General features: G+C 42.6%; 1 protein-coding gene across 5 annotated transcripts in view; it reads left to right on the top strand.

The window, feature by feature from the left end:
• Window positions 1-3,584: 3,584 nt before the first annotated feature.
• Scaper (S-phase cyclin A associated protein in the ER) overlaps window positions 3,585-14,154 on the top strand; it is a 343,723-nt gene continuing 333,153 nt past the window's right edge. For 2 of the 5 annotated variants that reach the window (XM_040729759.1, XM_040729754.1), the window contains exon 1: window positions 3,585-3,678. The gene's annotated coding sequence lies outside the window, so the exon portion shown is untranslated. Of the gene's footprint in view, window positions 3,679-7,954; window positions 8,290-14,154 lie in introns of those variants that run through there. The other 3 variants (XM_040729757.1, XM_040729755.1, XM_040729758.1) reach the window with 2 other exon arrangements.

The raw sequence follows: 14,154 nt of genomic DNA, 5'->3' as shown, positions 1-14,154 counted from the left end.
AGGGCAAGGTTGGGAGCTCAGCACATGTTTCTGAGTCAGGGGCCTATGTCTTTCTGGGTCTTTTCTGCAGCCTGTCATGGCTGCCAAAGCAGGTGACTGGGTGAGGACCTGGGCCTTTCAAGGCATTCAGGACATATGGTCTCAGACAGCTCCAGTTTGAAAAGATTTTGTAAAAGACACCCCAGTGGAGTTTGGGGTGTGTAGTTTTGACCCACAGCTGCCTATTTTACAAGCTAATGCTGGAACCTAAAGCCTAAAGTACAGCATCCAGAGCTGTAGACTGGGAAGGGGAAAAAAGGTGTGCCTGGGGTGTACCCTTGAGCAGGACATCTCCCACAGAAGGCTACCTTTGGTCCAGTAATATGTCAGGGTCCTGGTGCGGCCGCATCATGGAAAGGTACACCCAAAATCAGAAGAAGCCCTGGGCCTCTAAAGTGGTGACTTGGAAAGTACAACCTAATGGGCCAACAGCCAATCTTATCTGGTGGAGGCATGGGCAGGGAGAGATGGGTATATTTCCACCACGAAGCTGAGGGCTGATGGGGGAAAAATTTCAGCCCCTCCTGGCAATGAAAGGTTTCAGTACCCCGATATTAAGCCTCTTCACCAACTCAGCAAATCAAACTGAGGCAAATTAGGAACGAAAATTCTAGGTTTAACTGAGTAAAATGCTTCCAGGTGGTCTCCCAGTCCTCAGAGTGGAAAAGGGAAAAAGGAACCGGAAAACCACATGTCTTTTCCTAAGAGGCCATTTAAATACCTTGCAGGCATGGTCCCGGGCAACAGGGGGAGAGGGAGCCCCCCTCAGGCAGCTGCTCACTCCTTTTACCTCTTCAGATATGGCTCTGGCCACAGGAAATGAACCATTCTGATTCTCTCTCCCATAGCACATTTGCTCACTATGACTGTCTGTTTAATGTGAGCCCCAAGGCACCCTGGAGCAGGACCACGCTGCTTGCTGCAGCTACTTAGGATAAAAGGTTGGCATCTCCATCTCCAGTCTGCATCTATGTCCTCTGCTCTGGTAATTTTCTCCCCAAATTAGGTCGGATTCCAGAAGCAAGTCTGATCAACAAACATCTTGTACAAGCATCAAAGCTAGTTTCGATGGAAGTTTCACTCCAGCCCCTGGTATCCATATACCCAAAGAGTCTGGAATGCTATGGTGGAAGTTCCACCCAAGCCCTCGTCCCCTATCTCTCCAAACCCTGCTACATCTCAGAAAGCCTGATCCCCTACCCCAGAGATGCTCAAGACAACTCCCACAGGGTATTTAAATTGCCCTCCCCAGAAAACAGACTTGTGGGTTTTCCAATCTCCCTTTTCCCGTTTCCTCTCTGGGGGCTTTTTCTATTTGTTTTGGGCAAACCAGTAAGTAGTGTTCCCCTATGGCCTCTATATCAGCTCGTGTCCAGGTTCCTGCCCTACCTGAGTTCCTCCTGCGTCTCTCTGTGATGAACTGTTGCCTGGAAGTGTATGCAGAATGAACCCTCTCCTCCCCAAGTTGCTTTTGATCAGGGTGTTTCATCACTGCAACAGTCACCCTGAGACACTACCTGAGCGATCTTGCAATAATGGTCCATCAGGCCTCATGTCGAAGCCTTAGAAGACAGGGCTGATGCTATGCTTGGATGCTGGAGATAGTGTCACTCACTGTATCTTTTTATTTTTCTCCCATTTATTAAACATAGATTCTTTTCTTACACAATATAATCTGAATGCATTTTCCTTCCTTCTCCTCCTCCCAGTTTCTCCCCACTCCTTCTTCTATCCCGATCCACTCCTTTTCTGTCTCTCATTAGAAAAGAACAGGCTTACAAGAGGTAACTAAATGTAACAAAGTAAAATACAGAAAGATAAAACAAAAACCATCATATCAAAGTTGGACAATCCAAGGCAATAGAAAAATAAAAAATCCCCAAGAGACAGCACAAGAACCGGAGACCTATTCCTTCACCCTTTCAGGAGTTCTGTAAAATATACGTGTGCAGAGGCTGGTGCTGACTGGTGTAGGCCCTGCGATTGCCGCTTCAGTCTCTGTGAATTGATATGATCTTTGTTCAGTTGTTTTAGAGGGCCTTGTTCTCTTCGTGTCCTCTGTCCTCTGTCTCCCCCACTCCTGGCCTCTCTTTCTTGGGGTTCCCTGAGCTCTGAGGGGATGACTTGATGGAGACATCTCTTTTAGAGCTGTGTGTTTCAAGGTCTGTTTCCTCTGCATAATGTCTGGCTGCAGGACTCTACATTTGTTCCCATCTGCTGCAGGCAGAAGCCTCTCTGATAATGACCGACTAAGGTACTGATCATTTCTATCTTATTTTGGGGATAGTTGCTGAGCTGGTTTGTTGTGATGTCCCTGATTCATGGCCTTGGTCTCCGGTAACACCACCACAGTGTCAAAGCCTACAATACTACTTCAAAACTTCTGCAGGTTGTGGTAATTAAATCAGGATTCGCATTAGGGAAATCCCTAGTGACTTTGGAAAGAGTGGGCAGAAAACAAAGTGTGGAAGTCCAGAGCTGAAAAGTAATTGAAGTAATGGAGATATCTAAATTGCAAAATGCAAAGGGCAGGCTACAAAGGGGAATGAGAACATGTTGAAGTGAGTGAGGGCTGGTGGTTGGGAGATCCCAAGTTGAAAGATGTTCAAATGCTTATGGGAATAAGAGAAGATGATTAACAAGAGAAATGAGACACTGACCATCATTTATGTTGTGTCATGTCCCTTCTGTTCCCCTTTGATGTTTATTATTCGTGTTTCCTCCCACTTCAAGAACACCCCCCCCCAGGATTTTTTCTGGGGAAGATCTATATTGTTCATTTATTAACGCTAAGCAGTTAGTGTATCTAACGTGGCAGGTGCTTCATAACTATTTGTCAGACAAATGAACGAATGGGTTTTCTAAGAAACCAAGAAGAGAAAGGACCTAGGGGGAGCCACAAACATAGTGCCCACCTGCTTCCACAGCTCTTAATTCCTGAAAGTGAGGTAGACTTCAGTATCCATTGGTTTCCCACCTGCTGTGCGAACAAGCATTAGCTGGATGAAAAGTAGCAGGGTATATTCCCTTGATACTATGTGCACAATCTCTTTTCCATTTAGTTCAGAACTGTGATTTATATATCGACACATACCCATCTTGTGATTATTGCTATCTTCGAAGCAGCTTAAACATATTTGTTAGGTCTTTGTACTTGGATCCTTGTCTGGCATACGGACGTCTGAAACAAAGATTAAGGTGGAGGCTGAGCTCTGCTTGGCTAAGACCCAGGTGCTTTTGTGAAACACTACCAAGCACAGACTTCTCGAGAGGACCTTCGTATGTGGACTGTGGTGATAAGACAGGACGGGGGAAAGGTTGAATTCAAGAAAGGGGCCCATGAGCCAGAAAGCCGAGGTGGACTTTTGTCAGTACAAGGAAAAAAGAACCGTTCTGGAAAGTAGGAGCTCCTAGGTTCGGAGTAAAGGCTTCACTTTTTGCTTGAGCGCTGGGCATGAGCCGGGTCGCGCCTGCGCGAATAGCCCAGTACCGCCCAGGGGGTGGGGCCAAACTTCGTCTAGCATCACGTGGTGCGACGGCCATCTGCCCCGCCCGGTCCTCGGCGGCCGCCCCGCCCCACCACGCCCCTTTCCCGCCGGGACGCTGGGAGCCGCCCCGAAGTGCGCAGGGCAGCCCGGGGTAAGTGTCCGCGAGGGGCGCGCGTCGCCTGGACCAGGACGGGCGGTAGAGGGGCGCGGGCAATCTGTGTTGCGGGTCTGAGGGGACAAGATGGCGGCGGAACACCCTTCCACCTCCTCAGGCACCTGGGCGTGTGACGGGGGAGGGGAGACACGGGGTCGACTGAGGAGGCCGGGTCGGGGTGGGGAGGGTGGAGCTGGCCCGCAGCCCCGCTGGGCTGTGAGGGTCGAGGGACTGTGAGCTCCATCCGGGCCGGGTCGGGCCGGGGCTGGGCTGGGGCAGGATGCTGTCTCTAGTGGGTAGTGGAGGCTTCTGGAATGTCCGGACTGTGGGGTCCTCAGGAGCTGCTTCTTCCCTGCCTTTGGCAGTTGATCGCTTCAGCACCTTTTCCTCCAGGGATTTGCCACACTTTCCACGAACCTTGATTCAGGTCTTAGCTTTCTCAGGGAAGCAGGGAGGGGAAGAATTGTTTTCTCTCTCATTTTACAGATGTTTAGCGTAGGGGCCACAGGTGCAAAAGGTAGGCCTCTCACCTGGGAGTCTCCTGCCTCAGTGTCCTTGCCACGGTAATTTGTTAGCAGGTTTGCATCCTGCTCAAGGAAGCAGGTTAGAGTCAGTAGCTGTCTGCAGAGAGCTTTGAATTTGTTAGAAAGCAGCCAGAAAATTGTTCCTCAAGAGGCACCTGCTGCTGTCCAATTGGATCCCCCTGACGAGGGCCCCTCCATCTGAGGGCTACTTCCTGCTGTATATGTGGACTGCATTTCTCAAGTGTGCCAAGTTATTGTCCACGAAATAGCAATTCATTCACTACAATTATCTTCCTAAACAGATAATTTCATATATGTGCACCACAATTTATAGATTTATTTCATCAGCATCGTATGGGGAAAGACCGAGAGAAGTGATGTGGATATTTATAAATAGGGAACCTCTTATAAATTTACTTATAAATAGGTTTAAAGAGATTTTGACTTACCCAGATTACTTGCAGGGGATGTGGTAGGTTTCTAAGTTAAGGTTGATAAGCCCAGCACTAACCCACTATGTTGGTGCGTTGTATTGGTATTTTTTCTGTTAACCACGACTTTCTGCAAAGTGCTTCCTGATTGCCTTAAAACAAACACACTGAAATGACTTGAGAATGTCTACTGATATCTAAGTATTTTTAATAAAAGAGCCATCTTTAAATGTTCTTTGGGAAATTATGTTGGTGGGAGAAAGAGTGATGTGGAGGCACTGGGGGCAGAGTCTCAAGTGCTCCTGCCCTTTAGCTACCCTCGTCTGGAGACCATCCACCTCAGATAATTGTTACTAGCAGAAAGAACTGCACAGCGAGCTTCCCGAAAAGGCCCCGTTCCTCCTCTTTCCCCATCCCCTTGAGCTGCATTTGTAAAAGTCTCTGAGTTAGTATGTTGGACTGCTGTAATAAAATTAAACTGAGACGTGCATAAAGAACAGGGATTGATTTCTCACAATTCTGCTTGCGGAGTCCAAGATGAAGGTTTAGCTGATTGTGTTTGGTGATGACCTACTTTCTGATCATAGCTGATAGCTCCTGTACCCTCACATGAGGAGGGACAGGGGTCTTCCTTTAACCTCTTTTATAAGGGCATCAGTCCCGTATATGAAGACCCTCACTCTTGATTATCTCCCAAGGTATTTACCTATTACTGTCACTTTGGAAGCTAGGATTTCAGTTGGTTTTTGAGGAGGCACAAACACTGGGGACATAACACTATGACTAAACACCTGATATGTTTATGTCATAACCAGGGTTGCCATGTAAAGTTTTATAGATAATTTTGGTGACTGAGTTCCCAAGGTTTTGTTGTTTTATACAGATTTATAAAATGCTTTTTCTTTGTGCTCCATGGATCTTAAGAAACACTGAACAATTGACTTGGTAGTAAGACTTCATTAATGCCTTTGTGAGTGCTTTATAGGAGTGTTTAATGATAAGGTCATGGAGTTCAGATGCTGTGTTTTCATCTTTGTGCTCCCCCACAACCCAAACCAGTTTTGAAGGAGACACAGAAATCCTTGGGGAATTACATGTGAATATCTTCAGTCACTAGAAATAGTTGGTGTCAGGGCTCAGGAGATTGCTCACTCAGTAGGTCAAATGCTTGTAGTGTAAGCATGAGGACTTGAGTTCAGATTCCCAGTCCAGCTAGTCTAGCCTAATTGAGTGAGAGACCCTGTCCCTCATTTCCCCGCCAAAAGGTGGAGGGCCTGGAGAGAAGGCTCAGTGGGTAAAGTACTTAACTTTGGTTTGGATTCCTCCACCCACATAAAAGCCTCATGTGGCAGTATATATTGTACCCTACTGTTGGGGATGATGGTGGTTGTGGTAGAGGTAGAGGCAGGCAGTTCCCAGGAGCTTGATGACCAGCCAGTCTAGATGAATAGGGAATTTCAGATTCAGTGAGAGACCTTGTCTTAAAAAAAAAAAAAAAGTGTGAGGAAGATACCCAATGTCAACCTACTATTTAAATTCAAAGTCAATCTGAGCTACAAAGACCTGTCTGTTTGAAAACAAAACAAAACAAAGCAAAAACAAAAAAACAAAATAAAACAAAAAAAAAAACCAGAAATGGGCTGGGATGATATCTCAGCCAGTGAAGTGCTTGCCACACAAGCATGAGCATCTAAGCATGAGCATCTGCGCCCACTAAAAAACAAATGAAAAACAAAAAGAACCCAAGGCGAAGTTACTCACAGTTGTAATCCCAGGACCAAGAAAGCAGACACAGGAGGATCACTGACACTTGCTGACCAGCTTCCCTATCTCACCAGTTAAGCAAGGCCCAGGTCCCAGCAAAAGACCCTGTCTCAAAAACTAAAGTGGCCAGCTCCTGAGGAATGGCAGCTGAGTTTGGCCTCTGACATCTGTCTACACCAGTACATACAAACAAACGGGAACTACTTAGCAACACTGATGAAATCCTCAGTATGTCAGGAGTTTTTTTGTTTTAAGGACAGCTCTAGCACTGGACTGCAGATCTTTTTTTTCACTGTCTGCATTTGTCTCTGGTTGCTTTCCCCCTGGTATGAAAAAGACAGTGGAGAATGAACTGCTATATATCAGTCTGTTTGAGCAGTCTACACCGTTGATATTTTCTCATAAAAAGCACCCATGTCCACATTTTATTTGTAGAGTTCACAGCTTCATAGACTGATTTTGGAATGACTGAAAGTGGGTATTTCTGCTTAACCAGTGAGCCGTGCAGTGGGCATTCTTTCTTCTTTGTAGTCCTTGAGTGCTTGCTCCAGGGGACTCCAGTAGGGGGGAGGTCTTCAGACATTGAAACTGACCATCAGGGTCGGGAAGTGTGAGACATGTGGGAGAAAGATGAAAACATTTATCATGTACCGTGTTTTCTGTACTATTTCAGGAATTATTTGGACATCTATGTGCCGTGTGCTGGAAATTTCCACCCTAGTGCAGGGAATAATAACATATCTAAAGTTACATGATCATGATGATAGTAAACAGCTAATTGGGAATCTGTTCCACAGTGTATATCTTCCCCGCAGTATGAGTTTATTTCAGAATGTATGTATCCTCTACTTCTCTTGATAGGTTTATGTATGGGTGTTTTGCTTGTATGTATGTGTGTGTACCACATTCCTACATCACCTGCAGAAACAGAAGGCTTTGGTTCCCTTGGAACTGGAATTACAGATGGTTCTACGCCTCCAAACGGATGTTGGAAATTGAACCTGGGTCCTCTGGAAATGTAAATAGTGCACTATATCATTGAGCCATCTCTAGCCCATTTGTAGAATATTTCTATTCTTCCACAAAGTTCCTTCTGCCACTTCTCAATCCCTCCAACCAATTCAGCCTCTTCTTCCTTTTTTTTTTTTTTTGTTGGCTAAGCTTACTTTTGCCTAATATGTGTCTTTATGTAAAGACAATCATGGGATATTCTCTTGTCATTTCCTTCTGTGGGTGTAATATATGGTATTCCTCTGTTATGTGTATAAGTAACTCATTCCTTTCTGTTGGTGAGTAGCCTTCTGTTACATGGATATACTGCAATTTGAGTATTCTTCTGTTGATGGATATTTGGATTGTTTCCAATTTGGAGCTATTATGTATAAAACTGCTTTCAATATTTGTAGATTTTTGCGTGAAAAATACTGTTTTGGGGGGTATACATATTTAATCTTCATTTTTGCAGATGAGAACACTGCTGTAGGGAGGTTAAAGGATTTCTTTTAAAATGTTTCTCTTTAATTTTCATATATGCACACGATGTGTTTTGATTAAATTCACTCTTCATTCTCCCTGCTACACTTCTTCCTCTGATTTTTTTCCCTCCCAGCTACATGTGCTCTCTTTTTAAAGTTAGCCATGGAGTCCATTTAGTCTACCTGCTTGTGCATGTGTCTACCTGTTTGTGCATATGGGTGGCTCTATCTACTGGAGCATGGGTAGCCTTTCAGTGTCCACATCTTAGAAAAAAATTGACTTTCTCTTCCTCAGCAGCCATCATTTGCCAGAACGCTCCTCAGACAGCCGTGGGACTTAATGAACCCCTCCTATTTCGATGCTGGGATTTTGGCTGGCTTGATTTTGTGCATTGATATGTGCTCCCAACTGCTGTGAGTTCATGTTTGCAACTACATTATGTGACCTCTTAATGTCCTATAGGTAGAACCAGTGATTTGACTGATTCCAGTAGTTTATCATACTTTATATGCTTTGTATACTTTTTGGAGGAAAAGCATGAGAGAGAGAGAGAGAGAGAGAGAGAGAGAGAGAGAGAGAGAGTATACATACATATATATATATATGTACATATATATATATATTAGTCTGTGAGTTCAGATTAAGGTCTCTATCAGCTGGGACTTTAAAATGTAGGCTTCATGAATGGAGAATATGGCTTTACAGGTAGAATGCTTGTGTAATATGTGTGAAACTAAAGGCGTGATCCCCAGCACTTCAAAAGAAAAAAAGTGTATATTCATGATGATGACTAAGAGCTGTGTTTGAGGAATTGGTAGTTTTAACAGTTTTCATTTACGTGTGTATGTGTTTGTGTGAGCATATGAGCATGTGCATGCGTGTTTGATCATGCTCACACTTGCATGCATGGACAGAGATCAGAGGATAAAATTGCCAGAGTTGATTATCTCTTTCTACCATATGGGTGCTAGGAACCCAGCTGTGGTCTTCAGACCTGGCAGCAAGTTCCAAGGAAATGATGCCACCCACAGTGGGTTGGGCTTTCCTTCATCACTCAATTCATATAATATGGCACAGATTTGTCTACAGTCCAACCTGGTATAGACATCCCTCATTGAGACTTTTTTTTCTATTGATTCTAGGTTGGGGAAAGTTGACAGTTAAAGCTACCCATCACAGAATATTTAAGATCTAAACTCTTAGGTGTTTTCAAGTGTTAGCATTAACCGTAGTGTTTATGCTGTGCAATAAGCTCTAGAATTTTTTTAGAATCCTCAAGAAACTTTATGTATTTAATTTGTATCTTCCTAGTTTTCTTTTTCTCCCTCTCTTTCTCTTTCTCTTCCTGTCTTTTTGTCCCTGGCTGTTAACACTCCACTCTCTGCTTCTGTGAAATCACTTTATATTTCACAAATAAGTAACATCATACAGTATTCATTTTTCCGTGTATTGCTTTTTTTTCTTAGCATAGTAGCCTCCAGATTAATCTGTGTTGTTAAGCATCACAGGATTTGGGTGCTGAGAGATGGCTCAGAGGTTAAGAGCAGTGACAGCTCTTTCATAGGTTTTGAGTTCAGTTCCCATCAACCACATGGTGGCTCACAACTATCTGTAATGAGATCTGGTGCCCTCTTCTGGAGTGTAGGCATACATGGAGGCAGAATGTTGTATACATAATAAATAAATAAATCTTTAAAAAAAAAGAATCACAGGATTTTCTTTTTAACGGTTGACTACTACACCATATCTTTACACAAACAGCATATTTTCTTTATGTAATCATCCATTGACAAACACTTGGGTTGATTATCTTGGGTATTGTGATTCATGCTGAAAAAAACATGTAATGTCTTTTTTTTTTTTTTTTTGGTTTTTCGAGACAGGGTTTCTCTGTATTGTTTTGGAGGCTGTTCTGGAACTCGCTCTGTAGACCAGGTTGGCCTCGAACTCACAGAGATCTGCCTGCCTCTGCCTCCCAAGTGCTGGGATTAAAGGCATGTGCCACCAACACCCGGCATAATGTTTTTTTTTTTAAAGAACATGTAATATCTTTAATATTATTATTTAATTTTTTAGGTATTTACCAGAAGTAGTGATTGTTGGATCATAGAGTAATTTTAAAAATATTTTAAGGAATCTGCATACTGTTTTCCATAAAGGCTGTACTAATTTACATACCCTACAATGATGCAAATGGCTTCTTTTTCTCCTATCATCTTTGAGAAAAATACCACTTGATCCTGGAGTACAATTTTCTTTTTCTTTTTTTAGATTTATATTTATTATGCATTCGGTGTTCTCTTCATGTATCCCTGCATGCCAGAGGAGGGTGTTGGGGGAAGTCCTGTCATTGTCCCACTTCAGCAGGAAGTAAATTTGAGAATTCCACGTCCCCTCTCCCTATTATTGACATTAGAGGATAGTTTACACCTGTTAGTGTTATTTTGCAATTATTTTAGGGTTGGGATTGGAAGGAGGTGTTCAAACTTAGGCATCCCTTTCAGATAAGTTTAGAATTTAGGTGGAATGGATATGTTTAGTTTAGGATAAGTAGATTATAACTTAATTATCACTCTCTATGTATATATGTTGTATATGTTTGAGTTTGTATCAAATTTAAATCTTCTATTTAGACTAAAAGGGGAATTGTAGGAGTGAACCCCACAAAGCTATCCACCCAACAGGGCGGGGTCAAGGTAGAGATAAAAGGAAGTGAAAGGAAAAGGGGCTTCCCTTTTTCTCCTGGAAGCTAGCCACTCTTCTAACTCCTGGTCTGTGCAACTCTCTCTCTCTCTCTCTCTCTCTGGTAAATAAATATATTGTTTTCCTTATATAGCATCGAATATCGTTATAAGAGGGCAATAGATCTCATTATAGATGGTTGTGTGTCACCATGTGGTTGCTGGGAATTGAACTCAGGACCTCTGGAAGAGCAGTCAGTGCTCTTACCCTCTGAGCCATCTCTCCAGCCTGAGTACAGTTTTCTTGATGTGTTGTTTGTATTCAGTAGTCCTAAGAGTTCTTCTTGCATCTATATTCATCAGGTATATTAGTTTGAAGTCTCCTTTCACCTTTCTCTTTTGGCATCAGGGTAATGTTGGTATCATAGAGGTTGGAATAGTTCTCTTCCAGATTTTTAGAATTGTTTGATAATTTATAGTAGTTTTCTTTAAAGTTTGGTAAAATTTATCAGTAAACCCATCAGATCCTGGGCTTTTCTTTGTTAGTAGGCTTTTTAATTCACCACACCACTCATTATTGATGTGTTCAGGTTTTCTGTGTTCTTATGATTCTGTTCAGGGGTTTTAAGTGTCAATAATAGGCTTTCTAGGGTGTTCATAGTAGTGCCCAATGGTCTTCTGTATTTACTGTGGGATCTGCTGTAATGTCATTTGTTTTATTTGGGTTCGCTCTCTTTTTTCTGTTAGTCTGGATCTAAAAGCTTTGCCAATTTACCTACAAAAGCCCAAGTCTTGCGGCACACTTGTACCTTAGACCTTAGATAGTGGTGGTAGGTGGATCAGAAGCTCAAGGTCATCTGTGGTTACATAGATTTTGTATCCTGAAACTTTAAAGAAAAGATTTATTTTTGTTATGTATATAAGAGTTTTCATGCATCATGTGTGTGCATCATGTGTGTGACTGCAGAGACGCGAAGGTGGTGTCAGATACCCTAGAACTGGACTTGCAGGGGACTATAAAGCACCATGTGGGTTCTGGGAACTGAATCTGGGTCCTCTGCAAGAGCAGTACCCTGCCCTTACCTGATGAGCCATGGCTCTAGATCCCTGAAATGTTTCTTAATTAGATCAAGGAGGTTTTTCTTTACTTTTTTTGTTTTTGTTTTTGGAATCTTGAGATTTTTATATATAGATTCTGCCCTGGTTGTCCTTTTTCTCAACTTGACACAAACCTAGAGTGGTGGTTCTCAACCTGTGGGTCGTAACACCTTTGGTAATCCCCTATTTCCAAAAATATTTGCATTACGACTCATTTTCATTGAAGTGCAATGAAAATGATTGTATGGTTGGGATCACTGCAACAGGAGGAACTGTACTAAAGGGTCCCAGCATTGTGCCAGAGGAACCACTGGGCTGGAGGAACTTCAATTGAGGAAACACCTGCATCTTATTGCCTATAGGCAGGTCTGTGGGGGCATTTCTTGATTTAATGGTTGATGAGAGAGGGCATAGCCCACTAGGAGGTAGTGGCACTCAGTGGTATAAGAAAGCAGGTGTAAGCCGGGCGGTGGTGGCGCACGCCTTTAATCCCAGCACTCGGGAGGCAGAGGTGTTTCGAGAAGCTTTTTCCTTTGCTAGCCGCTTTGGTTTATCCCCCGCCAGCCGCCTGGGCTCTGCCGCATTGTAGTCCCCAAATAAACGCTGTATCAATTATGAAGCTGTTGGCCTTGCTTGTTTCTTCCTGGCTAGCTCTGCTTTAAGCAATTACCCCATAATTGTTAATCTAAGTATGTTTCTTACCGGAGAGGTTTCCGGGCTTCCTACCCCAATGGCGTTACATCTCGACTCTCCTGTGTTTCTCCTTCCCAGAATCCTCCTGGACTCCTAGCCCCACCTATCTAGATTCCTATTGGCCAGCAGTAATTTATTGACATATACACAGAACTTCCCCAACACAGAGGCAGGCGGATCTCTGTGATTTCGAGACCAGGCTGGACTGACAGCCTCCAAAACAATACAGAGAAACCTTGTCTTATAAAACCAAAAAAAAAAAAAAAAAAAAAAAAAAAAAGAAAAAGAAAGCAGGTGTAAGACAGCAAGCCATGGGGAGGAAGCCAGTAGGCAGCAGTCCTTCATAGCTTCTGCTTGAGTCTTGTTTCCAGGATCCTGCCAAGTTTCTTAGTCTAATCAGACATTTTTCTCTTTCTTATCTGTTTTCTGGACTAATTTTTCATTAAGTTTTACTTTGATCTTTAATTTCCGTTTTAGTATCTTTGAGTTTTGATCTTTTTCTAGGCCTTTGGGTTGCTTAGGTTATTTCTTTTGTCTTAATTAGGCACTCATTGTTTTAAAACTTCCTTTTAGAACTGCTTGTACCATGTTCATATGTGTTTACCAAGCCTTAGAGGCGGTCGGACCTGGGAGAATGGCACCAATAAGCGAGGCAGACTAAAGTGTCATGCAGTAGCCATCTTTATTCAGAGCATCAGAGGATTTATGCTCTGTGGGTTATAAGGAGTCACGTGAGTAAAGTGCATAATTGCAGGGGCAAGCCACACATGGCAAAACCATGTTTTTCCATAGAGGCCTATAAACAAATAACAAAAGCCAGTCATAATGAGTATTCTGAATTGACTCACTCCTATCTGCTACACCTGGGAGGGGATAGCAGAACGATTCTGTTTTTGAAGAAACTGACGTCACAAGACTCATGTCTTTCCTTCATGGAGTTTTCTCACAAGCACTTAGAATTCTCTTCACACAAATCCATGCTTGGACTGTGCTCTGACACATGCTTCGCTATTTATAGTTCCATTTTAGTTTGTCCCACTGCGTTTTATTATTTCTCCTTTGATTTCTTCTTTAACCTATAGGTTGTTGGGCAATGTGTTGCTCAATTTCCACAGATTTGTGAATTTTTAAAGTTTCTTTTCATTAATGATTTCTATAATAGTGTCATACTATTTGTGGTCTGAAAACTGATAGCACTTAAAACCTTGAATTTATTAACATTTGTTTTATGCCTTAGTATACAATCTAACATGGAAAATATTTCATTTGTGATTAAAAATAGTGTGTACTCTGTTGACCGTAATATTCTAAATATGTTGTAAGGTTCATTTGATCTGTAGTATTGTTCCTTAATGGTTGTGTGCCCAGGTCTGTTGTGTCTTTAAAGTGGGTCATTGGGCTGGTAAGATGGGTCAGTAGGTAAGATGCTGATCCCTGAGACCCACATGGTGGGAGGAGAGAATTGCTGTGGCATGCTTCCTTCTCCTCTGTAAGTAAATAAATGTAATGTTTTTTAATGTGAGGTATTGAAGCTCTGTATCACTGTAATTGTGTCTTCAACTCTGTGAACATTTGCCCTATCTTTTTAGTTACTCAGAGTTTGGGATATATTTATAAGTGTTACATTTTCCTGAGGAATTGACTTTATTATTATATGATTTTTTGTGGTAATTTTTGATGTAACATCTGTTTTGCCTGGTAAAATACCTCTGCTTTCTTTGGGATATCATTAAATGAAATATCCTTTTCAACCTTCCCACATTCAGCCCTTTTTATTCCTGAAGGATAAAGTTCCTTATTGCCAGG

The sequence above is a fragment of the Mesocricetus auratus genome, unplaced genomic scaffold (assembly GCF_017639785.1).
Source record: "Mesocricetus auratus isolate SY011 unplaced genomic scaffold, BCM_Maur_2.0 Super-Scaffold_100022, whole genome shotgun sequence".
In the NCBI taxonomy this organism is placed as follows: Eukaryota; Metazoa; Chordata; class Mammalia; order Rodentia; family Cricetidae; genus Mesocricetus; species Mesocricetus auratus.
Note: the sequence above shows the minus strand (reverse complement) of the source record. Positions and strands in the feature narration are given on the sequence as shown.